The sequence below is a fragment of the Lycium ferocissimum genome, chromosome 9 (assembly GCF_029784015.1).
Source record: "Lycium ferocissimum isolate CSIRO_LF1 chromosome 9, AGI_CSIRO_Lferr_CH_V1, whole genome shotgun sequence".
Taxonomy (NCBI): Eukaryota; Viridiplantae; Streptophyta; class Magnoliopsida; order Solanales; family Solanaceae; genus Lycium; species Lycium ferocissimum.
The window spans coordinates 41,251,386-41,265,799 of NC_081350.1; the positions used below are offsets into that span (position 1 = coordinate 41,251,386).

At 30.4% G+C, this 14,414-nt stretch overlaps 2 long non-coding RNA genes across 2 annotated transcripts; one reads left to right on the plus strand and one right to left on the minus strand.

The window, feature by feature from the left end:
* The first annotated feature begins 3,690 nt into the window (after positions 1-3,690).
* On the plus strand, positions 3,691-5,940 carry LOC132030836 (uncharacterized). The gene is made up of 2 exons (XR_009408119.1): positions 3,691-4,574; positions 5,575-5,940. It is a non-coding gene; the product is annotated as an uncharacterized LOC132030836 (long non-coding RNA).
* LOC132030837 (uncharacterized) lies at positions 4,481-5,630 on the minus strand. Its single transcript, XR_009408121.1, has 2 exons — positions 5,494-5,630; positions 4,481-5,304 (listed from the first exon to the last, which is right to left on the minus strand). It is a non-coding gene; the product is annotated as an uncharacterized LOC132030837 (long non-coding RNA).
* Positions 5,941-14,414: the final 8,474 nt, after the last annotated feature.

Sequence of the window (14,414 nt, forward strand, 5' to 3'; positions counted from 1 at the left end):
GGGGTTTTTGGCAATATATTCAAAGGAAAATATTTACAAACTGACGATAGTTTTATATTTCAAAACAAAACTTACAAATCCATACAAAACATGCTTTATATTTAAAAAAAAAAAAAAAATTATTTTTAAATTATTTTTTAAAAATCATTTTTAAAAAAAATATTTTTTATTTTTTTTAAAAAATATTTTTTTTAATTTATTTTTATTTTTTTTTAAAATTAATATTTTTTTTCTCAAAAACTTATGTATGAAAGTTGTATGAAATGTATATATAAACTCAAGACTTAAAAAGTTTGCTCAAAATTTAGTGTGAAAAATGTATGAAATGTGTATATTTCGTTCAAGGCTTAAAAAAAATCCGCTCAAAATTGTGTGTATGAAAACAATATGAAATTTGTATCTTGCTCATGTCTTAAAATTTCGCTCACATTTTCATGTATAAAAGTTCATGTTAGATTTACCGCGTAAAATTAATACAACTACAACAACATTGTATATAACTTTGATACAACATTCAAGACTTAAAATAATCGCTCAAATTTTTGTGTAAGAAATGTGTATATCTTGCTCAAGGCTTAAAAAGTTCGCTCAAATTTTATGTATGAAGAACGTGAAATGTGTATATTTTGATCAAGGCTTTAAACATTATGCTTAAAATTTTATGCATGAGAATGGTATGAAATGTGTATATCTTCCTCAAGACTTAGAATTTCATTCACATTGTTTGTATATAAATTTCATATTAGGTTTACGAAAAATTAATACAACTACAACAACATTGTAACAATTTTCATACAATATTCAAGGCTTAAAGTTTTCGCTCAAAATTTGTATATGAAAATTATATTAAAAATTTGCTCACACATACACATTTCATACAACTTTCATACACGAAAATATGAGGTAATTTTTTAAGCCATTGAGCAAAAAAAAAAAAAATTAATATTTAAAAAATATATATAAAAATTATTTTTTTAAAAATAAAAATATTTTTTTTATAAAAAATATATATTTTTCCGAAAAAAAAAAAAAAAACGAAAAATATATGAAAATCATCATGTTTTGTAATATATCGTTATGTTTTGTAAATAAGGAAAACTATACGGTCAGAAATATTCCTAACATGTATATATACGTAGTTTTCCCATATATATATGTTACATAGTAAAAAATTTGTATAATAAAAAACTGGATATTTGTTCGCAGTGGCGGATCCAACAATACGTTCACGAGTCATAATCCAACATTTTGAGGTCAAATCATAAAAAAAAATTACAAAATTATGTATAAATAAAGTTAGATATATATATATATATATATATTTCAGAATTTTTTGTTGGATTTGGAACGCTATTAATTAATTTCTCGATTCTTTCCTATTTGTTTGGTTTTCGTTAATTTGACGTGACAATATTGTTAATTAAGTCAACGAGGGCGGCTTGAAAAAATCAAATAGTTCGATTGAAAAATTATAGTCAATTCTCAAAAAAAATTATTTCCGAAACTTGTCACGTAAGCACAAAAATAAAATGTAATGCTGTACAAAGGTATTTGAAGATTATTTTGGAGAAAATATAGGCGAGAGAAATTTAAAAAGATCATATTTAACAATATCAATATTAATAAATCCTCTACCAATATTAATATTTCTTCACGAAAATGTCACTTTTTAAAATAAAATTGTTATGTATAATTGGCGTAATCAATAACAATACCGATTGAAAGAGAGTGAGATAGAATCCAGAAGAGATTGCATTATATTAGGCAATCTTTCGTTGAAAGTCATTTCGGTCGATTGACGTCAACAATTCGCGAGGGTCATTATAGCCATTGGTTGATCAAACAAAAGTGAATGACTCGTTCGGATGAATGGAGGACCGATTAACCCGGGTTTTCACGAGCGTTGGCAGGTTTTGGAGCTCGTCAAAAGCGTGAGCGCACGCTTCGAGGTGATCACACCATCTGCAAGGGGCAGATATACCTTGCCTTAAGCGATGTCACGGGGAGACTGCTTCGTCAACCTTTTTTTGATATAAAATATAAAAAGTAACTTTGCTTCTCATTATAGTAATAAATTCATTCGTTCAGTTCATCATTAACACCACTTATGAGAAATCTAATTTGTTTAGAACGTCATTGACCACCTGCGCCTCACATCTCAGCATAAGAGTTCGATTTTTTCTCCAATTCAAATAGTACGTGAATTGTGTTTAGAACGTCGTGACATCATCTATTACTTCAAAATTATTTTAATTTCAAATAATTTACTTATAAAATAATAACCAATCCGACCCGAATTTTTTTTTTGACAAAAATTAAATTCATCTTATTTTTGTTGTTTCTATGCCATGCACACTACAAAACAATTGGTAATTTGCCTCAGGTTAAAAGGATTAAAAGTAAAGCGAAGCAATTACTTATGTAATTTAGCCCTCCTTTAAAAAACAATTGGTAATTCTGGTAAAACCTCCCTGGCAAATAAGCAAACCTAATTACAACTTTTAACCTCCGCAAATTACCTATTTATTTGTAGTGGCATGGAAGATCAAATTTCTCAAGTGTTCGATGCTGACCAAAAAATAGAATTCCTCGATTACAAAAATGCCTTTAACATAAACGTAACATCCTGAACATGCTTATAACATCAAGATAATGTTTATTAGTAAGTATATGATGCAAAAGAAAATAAAATTATGGGGGCCATAAAAAACCCCATACCTTTTGTTTCAAACAAAATCTCATAAAGAACATTATGCCCACATGATAACGTGCCATGGGGATGGGATGCCCTTATTTTCTTCTTTATTTTTTCTTGTGATCTTGATTTAACCACCTAAATAAAAAGTTTTTCAAAAATATAAACTATATCTTTTTTTTTTTTTTTAATATATATAGAAAAACAATGACATAAAGATTTTTGTTTCTATTCAAGATTTACGACCCCATCTGACGTCGGCGGTTGGGTCCGTTGCCCCACTGCGCACTCACACCATACAAAACAGTCACTATGTGGGGAAAATGAAACCTACTATTTTTTTATCATTTTTTAATAACAGTAGTTTTCGAGTCAGTTTACATGAAGTTTGACTATTTTATCGAATATCTATTATAATTCACCGTCAGAATTTAAGATAATTTTGCTGATTAAGACTTTGACAGCTAAAAAAAATCACATCTACTTCTAACTTAATTCCTCCATTTTCATCTATATGTTTTAGTTTGATTGGGTATGAACTTAATTTGAGAATGTAATATGAATAGCATTATCAAAGTACTCTTTGGAATTTGTGGTCTTGAATGTCATGTCATTTCTATAAGAGAGTGCATTAAGGGTAAAATGAAATTGAGAATAGTGGAATTAAAAACTTAACAAATTATCTCATTTATTTTCTTAAATAGAATAAAAAAGGAAATTAAAACACCCAAACAAAAACAAAGGGAGCAGCATTTTCTTTTTGTCTCCAAGGGGATTCATCTCTCCTGAATTCTATTCCACTTCGCTAACGGTAAAAACTTGCCTGCATCTAATTTTTACATCAAATTACCTATTTTACGAAGATGAAGTAAGAATATCTATTGATTAACCGTAATTAGGTGAAAAAATTTACATACGGACATGTCATGCATATATATTAATTTGACGTCTAAACACACGTTACGTGTAAATTTGACCCTTCATTGACCGTTAGGTCCTCCTTCCCCTCTAGCTCTATAAAGTTGGTTGCATCATAGATAACATACGCTAGTGTGGTCCTTATTGAGAACTTGTTCATTTGTATGGGCATTGCTTCTTACTTCACTTCACAAATTTTCTCTCCATTCCTTTCTTTATTGTTTCATCCATTAGCTTCCTTCCCAACAACCCAATTTCTTCTCATCCTCTTTGGAGACTCACAAGTGATGGAGATTTTGAATATAATTCTACTAGGTTTTATATGAAGTCCTATCATGCTTTTCCACAGCTTTCTTGAACTTTTTTCTGCTGAATTTTCATCTTTGGTAATTATTGAGCAGTTAATATTACTATAGAAAATCGCTAATTTTCCGATTTATGTGTGAATTTTGGCTCATCGGTAAAGAATTTTCGACACAAGATATGTCAGAAATGGTACATACAAGACAAATTCATACAGATTCCGTCAAAAATTAGCTATTTTCTGGCAGTGGATGAGATTAAGCTATGAAAGTTCAAGAAAGCTGTGGGAAAATATGGTGAAGTTAGGACTTCTTGAGTGCATTGCCATTTCCTGGAGGATGATTGGTTCATCATTTTGCTATATAGCCCATGGTCAATTCTTGAATCTGCCTTAGAATTTTACTTTTGTTTCTTCTTTTAGATGCAGATAAATGAGACAACTTCTACGAATTTGGTATAATCCATGGGGATTATGCCAGTCAAGAAAGCAGATCCATTTCTGGATATTTGATTTCTTTCCTTTTAGGTTGAAAGTTTTTTCTTCACAGTAAGGAAAGATTGACAACTTATATATTAATTATCAGGAAATATGTTTGATATTCAAAAACTGCTCAGCAATAGTCCGACGACCTTGGTTTTGACGCCCTCCTCAGGACAGGTTTCAATCACTCTTTCAATGCCACTTCTTACTGGTAGGAGCTAATTATAGTAAAGTAATTAACCAAACTAAATTAACTACAGTCTTGCTGAACACGTTTTCTTTTTCAATATTATCAATGTAGATTAGAAGAGGAGCATTGGCATAACTGGTAAAGTTGCCGCCATGTGATCTGGAGGTTATGAGTTTGAGTCGTGAAAACAGTTATTTTTAGAAATGCAGGATAAGGCTGCGTACAATAAACCCTTGTGGTCTAGCCTTTACCTAAACCCCTCGCATAGCGGGAGTTTAGAGCTCCGGGTTGCCCTTTTAATGTAGTTTAGCTTGTGATGGCATGTCTGTAACTATTAAATTTTTTCATGCTATCAATTGCATATTTATCATAGAAATTTATCAATATTATTTTCTGATAATTTAACTGTATAATTTTTTAAAAATATGTCCAGAACTTAAATTCTTATTTTCTTCTTCAGATTAGCTTGATTTTTATGCTTGATCCATTTTTTGAATTCTGTGTAAAACATGTCGAGTGGTGAAAAATGAGATAATATAAGTGGCAGAGAAGATTCCCTGGCTTTCCTCTATTACCATCAATAATTGATAAGTTCATCTTGTTTGCCCCTTTATTTTTAGCTATACTCTATGATATCATGTATTTCCGTGTAAAAGGTTAAATTTTGTTACCGTATGAACAAAAAAAAAAAAAAAAAAAATCAACTTTCTTTAATCTCTCCCCCCCCCCCCGGGAACCCCGGTGAATTTGCACCTTATTAAAATTACTGCTTAAAATCATGGCTTTGCTGGTTGATTTCATTCTTAAAACTATGTCTGTGAAACTGAGAGATGTCAAAAAAACATGTTACACATGTTACTAACATCCATCTTATGTATATATATCCCCTATCGTATTCACACACACACACATATATATATATATAAACCGTCAAGATCCGATGTTTTTCTAATAAAAGTTGTTCCTACTTTGTTTGCCTCGGAACAGGGATGGATATGGACTTTAAGTTACGAATTTGACAAAAGCAAGTAGCTTTGATCCGAGTCATGTATATATATGTTAAGAAATCCACTAAAGGCAGGGCAGCCTGGTGCACAAAGCATCTCTATTTAGCTGTCGGGGGAAGGGCCGCACCTCAAAAGGTGTGATGTAGGCAGCCCAACCTAATGCAAATATTAGCGATTGCTTCCACAGTTCAAACCTGTGACCTGTAGGTCATACAGAGACAACTTTATTGTTGCTCCAAGTCTCCCCTTCAAGAAATCCACTACGTATGTACCAAATAAATTTAGTTACCAGTATTTGAGGTCGTCATTCTATAATTTAGAACCTATAAAATTCAAATTTTAAATCTGCCTCTCAAGAATATTTAAAGCAAACAAAGGAAAACTATATGAGACACACTAAATGATTGCTCTTTACGTGCTTGTCCCAATGGAAATTAGATCTTGCTAAGGATATATATATCTGAAAGAAGCATATCCATTTTCTTTTGGCTTTAGAAGCAAAGTCACATTTCAAATAACTATAGCCTATACCCATAGGCCATAGACATCTTCAAAGAAAAAAAGCATGGCATAAAAACCGGAAGCTCAATGGTTCTTCACATACTCATTAAGATGAATATTTGATAAAATTGAAAAAGAGTTTAAGATTTATGTATTGACTATATATATAAACCAAATCAGTTAGTGAAAATAATTATAAGTAAAGTTCTATGATAAAAAGTTAGCATCATTCTTTTGTGTGGATAAATGATCAAAACTAGCCCACAAAAACATTCACTGCCGTATTCGTTCAAGTTCGGGTGTTAATGACCCCCTATTTATTAACTTAATTCATTTTGATTCGTTCAATATAAAACTAGTGTTTATTTGAGCTAAATATGTAGTTCAAATTGACCAATTAGAAATCTTGTCAAAATTAATAACTTTTTTTTTGTAATATGTTATATACATTCATAATAAAGAATATGTTTAATTAGTTTTGTATGGTATTAAATGATTAACGAAGCAAACAGACAAATTAAAATTTTGTAAGAGAAGGTGGGTACTGGGTTGGACTATAATTCATTATTTAGCTCATTAGCCCAGCTCATTTCAATTCAAATAACATTTGAATGGGTTAATGACCCGCTCATTTTACACTCCTACCTGTATCCACCTCATAAAAGTGGCTATTTTTTTTCCTCTTCCTTTTTGGGACAAATGCCAAAATTCGGTGGTTGATATGTTTATTGCTAAGGCTAGCTAATTTATGAGCATTTTAGTATTTATTCGAAAACAATGTCAGAGTTATTATTAGATACTAATTAATAGAGAAAATCATTAATGGACAACTTGCAAGGGTAAATATGAGTGGCAAAATGCTGGCAATAATAAGCCTGCTGGTACTTCTTGAATTATTAATTATGACACAATTATGTGTAGCGATTTGCATAATAAAAATCACAAAATTAATTTCCATATGATATCCAATAGTATTGTGGATCAACTCCAGCTTACTGACTGCACATGCTGAGTACTATTAATCATCCAAAAATTATTTCTGAGAACCCTTAATACTAGTATTACTACTACTACTATTATTATTATTATTATCTGAATTGTGAAGAATGTATAATAGATCGAAGGCATGTGACTGTCAGAAAAAAAAAAGGAAGAATTACTAATCCATTTTTAAAGGAAAAAAATGTTCTGTAAGCTGTTTGAGTGGAATTCATTGTTTATTTGTAATTACAAAGGCCATAGGACTTGAAATTTATGTCTTAAGAAGGTTTCTTTTTGTTAATTTAATCATTTAGCATTCAAAGCACACCGGCCTCAATTATCTAGATTTGCGACGGATAAGGTTATATTAATAAGGTAAAACGTCTCCTATCAAGATGTCAACATTTTTAGGACTCTAACCGGAAATCTTTAATTAAGTGCAGAAAGATTTTTACCGTCTCAATATAAAAAAGGGAGATTAAATTATATCCAGCAATCGACCAGCTGAGGGGTACACTACATAGTTCATCTTTTATTTTATAATATCATCAAACGATATCATACTTGCTAAGAAGTAGGCGTGGAGAAATTAAAGAAAATGGTAAAATGTCAAATTGAGATCGAATTAATGCATGATCTAAAATATTTTTAAAACCTCCTGTCCCTACACTGAAGATTTTTTAAGAGTCGAATACATGTAATTTTGAAGTCGAATATATATAATTTTCTGATAAACAGAATACAATTACATCAACCTTTGGGTTGATGTAGCTCCGCCACTGGCTGACAAGTCGTCCTTTCTTAAGAAACTTCCAAAGACAAAATAACAATTGCTTAAATATCAAAGCAAGTAGAAATTGATCTTAAAAAAAAAAAAAATTGTATAAGAGTGCTTTGGAATTCAAAGAAACGAACAATGCACAAAATTTTTAACCAACTAGAAATAAACGTGGTCAAATTAGTTTCCCCATAAAAATCATATCCCAACAAACTTTCCAAAATGTTAAGAAGGAGTACCCACCTTTCCTGCATTAAAACAGCAAAAAATTCAGGCATGCATGCAGGCATATAACATGAATAATGCATGTACTTCCAAAAAGTAGGAAAAGAAAATAATTAAGTTGTCAATCGGATTTTTACCAAATATTTATAAGGGTGACAAGTAGCAAATATTCGGTAAAATAGTATTCGGAAAACCATTATAAAATATTTAAGAAAGAAAGAGAGGAGTGGCAAGTTTTAACCCAAAATTACAGATTCAGGATTTCAGGGTTGATATGTTTGTATTGTACATTAACCATCAAAGTTTATGATGGAATGGATAAGTCCTGTCCATCGTTAATTAAAGATATTGGGTTTGAGTTCTAAGAATCTAAAAAATTTTAATTAAATAAGAGTCGTAGATTCAATTGTTCAATCGACAAATAGCCAATTTTTGAAATTCATGATAGTGTTCTAGATTTTTTACTTGTTTAAGTTTGAAATCCATAGTGTCATGGTGTTACTGCCTCAAATTTTGTTGCTTTTCAATGAATTTTGAAGCACTTACTCTTTTTTTTTTAAAACCGACCCGAAAATTAGCTAATCTGTACAATTTTCACGAACGCTTCTACCTTTAATAGGTCTTACCCGAATACCGAATGATTATACCATAAAAATGTATTGTACTTTTGTGTGTTTAATCATTTCATTTACAAAAGGGGTTCACACAGCTCCAAGACAGCCAAATCAATACAAGATTATGTTAGATGGTTTTTTTCTTATCTTTCACTGCTTTCTTCCAATTTGTTCCATTTAAATATTCAAAAGGGAGATGTAAGGTGTCTAATCTTAACTTTTCAATCCTGTCTTTTTTGGCCAAAAGCAAAATAACTTTGCCTATCAAACAAAACAAAATTCAAACTTTTCTGACTCTTGATTAACTCCAAATATAAAATTGCATGTTGATCCCATTTGTTTAACTTTAAACCAACAGTGTCAGTGAAAAAAAGAAGCTAAACACTCTAAAGTAAAAGCAAATAAAAGTAATTTACATTTTAAAACATCCGCTTTAGTAAGTATTAGCATCCAAGAATGTGAAAGCAAAAGGAAAGAAATAAAATTCTCACTAAACATTGTTTAATTAATTAGAATAATTGTCTAGGAGTCAGCTTCTGTAATAACAGCTAATTTAAAACTCTATCAATTGATCGGGTAAATGCATGTACCTGCAAGGCTGCAAGGGACATTATAATTGGACTAAATTTTGTTGTACATTATTACTATAACTTTTTCCAGTACAAATCAGTCATGACCTGGCATGAATATGGATCAAACAATATGTAATTGAGTTTATGTTTTGTAAACTGACAAGTGACAACGAATAGATATTTAACACCACCAGGTTAAGTTGACCAATAATACCAAGTAATTTGCTATAGTCAGTTAAATCCTTTGATGAGGTAAAAAAAAAAAAAAAAATTAATGTCAGCAAGCGCGGAAGGAGGTTCATCTTTCACGCACTAATTGTCGGTGTATATAACTTAAATAACCAGAGACTAACACAAAATTGAAATTTATGGATTCTTATAGTGAACTCAAGTTAATAACAACTCAATTAACAGTCAAATATTTTTAGATATTTAGTGAACTTCTAATAGTACAGAAGTTGTGCAAAAGCATCTGAGTTAACGTGAACCTGCAAGTTGTGCTCTAGATCCGCCGTTGCGTAAATCCTTTTATAAATACATACAATAAAAATACTTTATTCTTTATGTGTATATAATTAATGTTCTACTTGCTACAGGGTTGTCTTTGCTATTAATGTGGAGAAAACATCCTTAATTTTTTTCTTGTAGTGACCTATTAATTCTGCAATATTATAACTAGAAATTTCTGCAATTTTTCTGTTGTAGTGGTTAAAATGGCTGGCAATTAGCTCTGTTCTGACATATATGCATGCACATAAAATGCTTTACCTAATTTAAATAAATAGCTTTAAAATTTATGTAGACATAGTTGGTTGTGAAGGTTCCATATGAGAAGGAAATGACAAGATTGTGGTCCATCTTACATTCAAATATAAAAGGAAATCTTTCATAATGGATACAAGTTATGCAGTACAATGGTGCTCATGCATTACTTTTAAATTTTTATATATAAATATATAAAAAATCCACAAAAAGGGCTAAATTTTTTTTTTTTCTTTCTATTTTCCACCTGCAGTACCTGTTTTAATTTGGGGCTCCGACTAATCCAGGTTTGTATAAGAATTTCTTCGAAACCGTTTCCAAAAAGACTTTTTGTTGGAATTTTCAACGTAGATGTCCATCGGAAAATTTTCGTTTTCTAGTAGTGTTAAAAGGGATGTGCTTCCTATGATGATTTTTTCATTCCCAAAACTAGAATTTGAGACCTCTGATAAGAGCGAAGAGATCTTATACATCTCACAACAATCCTTAATGGAAAACAACTCAAATTAGGTAAAAAGAAAAGCATATCCTCCTAGTATAATAGCTAGAATTATATATCACATAATGCATAAGCAATGCGATTTGCAGAGCTAACATAATAAATTCCCAAATGGAACATCGTAGCATACAATAAATTATATACTATCAAATATTATAAATTAGTATGACAGTTGATCCACCAATTTGAACCGTATCAGATTGACGTATGACTAGGCCTTCTCTCTATATTCATTCATCAAGATAGCAATTTCAATGGAATAAATACCTAAATAAATACTTATACATCTTTATTTCAATATATAAATAAATATTTAGATATTGTAATTCATTATTTCCTATCAAAAGTATGACACAATACTTATATATAGAAAACTGCTTGTTACTTTCTTTGATTATTTACATCTCCCTCCTTCCCTTTAAATGTTGTATGAAACTAAGCCAACTGCTTTCTGGAGTTGGGTGGGGGGTCTAATACTCTATTAATTGGTATTTATGGCCACAGTAAACTCATTGCATGCGATCTCAAATTCAACAAATTTTTTTGGTTAAAATTGAAAACAAAAAGAGGTTCAAAAGGACATGTGATGGTAGAACACAAAAAACCAAACATTTAGTTAGAAAGTTAAAATATAAATCCCGCAAATAAAGTTATCATTAGAAGTCACAAACTGAATTATCCTTTTAGACTTAATCATCTAATAGAAATAGATCCAGGTAAAGGAGGAAGTCAAGATTTATGCTAATAAGATTACAAATATGTCGATGTAAAAACACCACGAAACCAAGAAGATTCAACATATAGTACATATGCACAAAAAATTAACCTTTTTTGCAAAGTGTACTAGATCTAGCGATAAAAATCATTAGTGGCAGAGTCAGAATTTTTAATAATAAGATTCAACATATAGAGAAGCAAATACATCAAAATGGGTAAACTGACTCTCTTAGACAAGGATTGCTCCGCCACTGAAGTGAATCACCATGAACACCTTAATTATCATTTCAAGCATAACACAGTTATAAATAACGTGATTTTCCGATGAATATTCACAAGGGAAAATTTTGGGAATTCACCATGCAGTAATAAAATCAAATCTGCAACTTCAAAAATTCCCAAAAAGATAAAGAAAAAATAAAACTGGTCTTGACCCTATGTGTATCTTCCCACAGCTTTATTGAACTGCAACAATTTAATTCTCTTCATCTCCAAAAAAAAATGAAGAAAATAATTGAGTTTTTGAGAGAGATGCAGTTCAAGAAAGCTGTGGAAAAGTACAAAAAGAGCCATTTTGTTCCCCCACACACACACACACAAAAAAAAAAAAAAAAAAGCCCCCTCTATAGTGGAAATCTCATTAACCCTAACCTAAATAGGGTTTCTTGAGAAAATAAATAGAGGAGAAAATTATCTTCTATTTTTTTTTTTTTTTTTTTTGTTGCTCAGAAGTGAAGTGTTGAGAGAGGAGGAGAGTGGGCAGTATTTATAGGGAGAATTAGGGGGTCTTTTTTCCACCGATCCCAAGAAGAATATTGGATTGGGTCTACAACAGAACTGAACAACCCTACTTTTTCTATACCTACTAAAAAGCAGACTTTATTTCATCCCATTAATTAATTTAAGGAGAAATATAAGTACATAGTAGTATTTATTACTTACTCCGTCTTAATTTATGTGAGACGGTTTGATGAAATATATAGAGTTTAAAAGGTAAGCAAGTTTTTTTTTCCTTTTCGAAAAGGGGTCTTCTCAATTATTATTCAATCAAAAGCGAGTACCACCCTAGTTAAAGCATGAACAACTTCATTCACTGATTTTCCAATTAGAGAAACAGACACTAATTGAAAATCTCTCATTCATTAGTGTGTTACAATTATAAACAAGAGAATCAAAAAGAACAATTTGAATTGTTTCCATCGAGAGCTTGATGAACTAGCTAATTATCTCAGTCACCACATGACAATTAACAAAGTCGTTGTTCAACCAAACAAGAGCTTCCCCAATGCTTATAATCTCTGCAACTAACAGGCTACGTACTTTATTTAAAATCCCGATAAGCAATATTTTTTAATCGTGTATTAATTAAAGAAATGTGCAACGTACCAAAATGCTTTTTGAATCTTGCTATCGTAAACATGTCATATGTGATTATGTTGAATTAAAAAGTTACCAAATTTTAGTAAGTGACATTCTAACATACTCTTAACTAAAATTATACTGATGAAAATAAGAGTTTAATTTGATCGTGTAACAAAATATTTACACAATCAGATCACTTATAAGATAGTTATTATAACATGTAGAATTCCGCGATGAATATTAATTAGTAATTTGATAAATCTATTATAATAGGTTAAATTACAAAATTATAAAAAAAAAAAAAAAAATCACTACATTATTATAACGTAAATCGTGAAAAGAATTTATATTCCTTTTGTATAAAACTTTCTATGAAGATTGATATCTTTTTTGTATTTAAAATGGGATAACGTTTTCTTTTTGTGCTATTAGAGGAATTGACATGTTATTTTGAAGATCATCACATTCTAATGATTCTTTTTTGTTAAATTTACGTGGCAAAGAATCTCTTTTTTCTTTAAATTTGTGTTCAATCAAACATCGACTACGTAGTAACACTTATATATACTTATTATAAATATATTGTATATGTTAGTATTATATATTCATTATATTTGTCACTTATGTAACAAACAAATTAATTATCAAAGTGAAGGCTATTTGAGAGGTGAATATACAACCTTGCAGATCGACTGGTTGTGTTTTGGCTTAGTGGGCACACATTTATGGGTCCCTTTTTATAGACTGTCCATTTGTAGATGTTGGAGTTTCCAGCCTAATGCTTATTATAACATGCCCATAACATTTTACACCTATAAATATATAGGTTAGGGAGTGCCCTATTTAGTATAGAGCCATGTAACTTATATTTGTTTTAATTTTCCATTTTTTCTTTTTGTTTTTGAGGGTCCAATGTATTCATTTTGGTTTCAATTTTCTTGGCCTAATATGCATTGGCGGGAAATTTTAAAAAGAATGGGAGATTTTTACACTACAAAAAGACTTAAATTTGGCTATGGACAATTCGATGCTAAATTGCACATAGCTAACAATTTTTTTTTTAATAATTAGTACATAGTTAAATAGGATTAATGGTGAATTTTGCATGATTTTTAACCATTCTATTATCCTATAACACTATAACATAGACCAAATTCATTTCTAAAAAAATATGATGAATGAGAACGATAAAGAATTTGAAACCGCAACAAAAAGGGGTCGGATAAAAAGAGGGGTGTGAAATAGTGCTTTTGGGGGATAGAGGGACTAATCAACCTATTGATATTGGGATACCCATTAGATTCTTTCAATGTATCAATTTTCCGTCCAATTGAACTCATAGGTATAGGAGAAGAAGCCCCCGTCAAATAGAGAATTTTTTCTTTCGATCATATTTCAATTAACCAGAAAGAATTCGATCAATTCAAATGTAGGATACCTATTCAGAAGTTTTCAAACTCTGTCTATAGCTCTCTAAAAGCCCAAGACAAAAGAAATGATGTTTAACTGCAGAATTCTTAAACTGTGTCTATTCAAATACCATCGTATCAAAACGGAAGAAAAAAAAAGTCACTTTCTTTTGATGTATCAATTTTCCGTTCATTTAAATTCATAAGTATAGGAATAAGTCATGTCAAATAGAGATTTTTTCTTCCAGACATATTTCAATTAATCATAAAAAACTCAATTCAAATGTGGGATACCTATTTCGAAGTTTTCTAACTCTGCAATCTATAGCTCATAAGAGGCCCAAGAACAAAGAAAAAAATGTTTAACTATAGAATTCTTAAACTTTGTGTCTAATCAGAT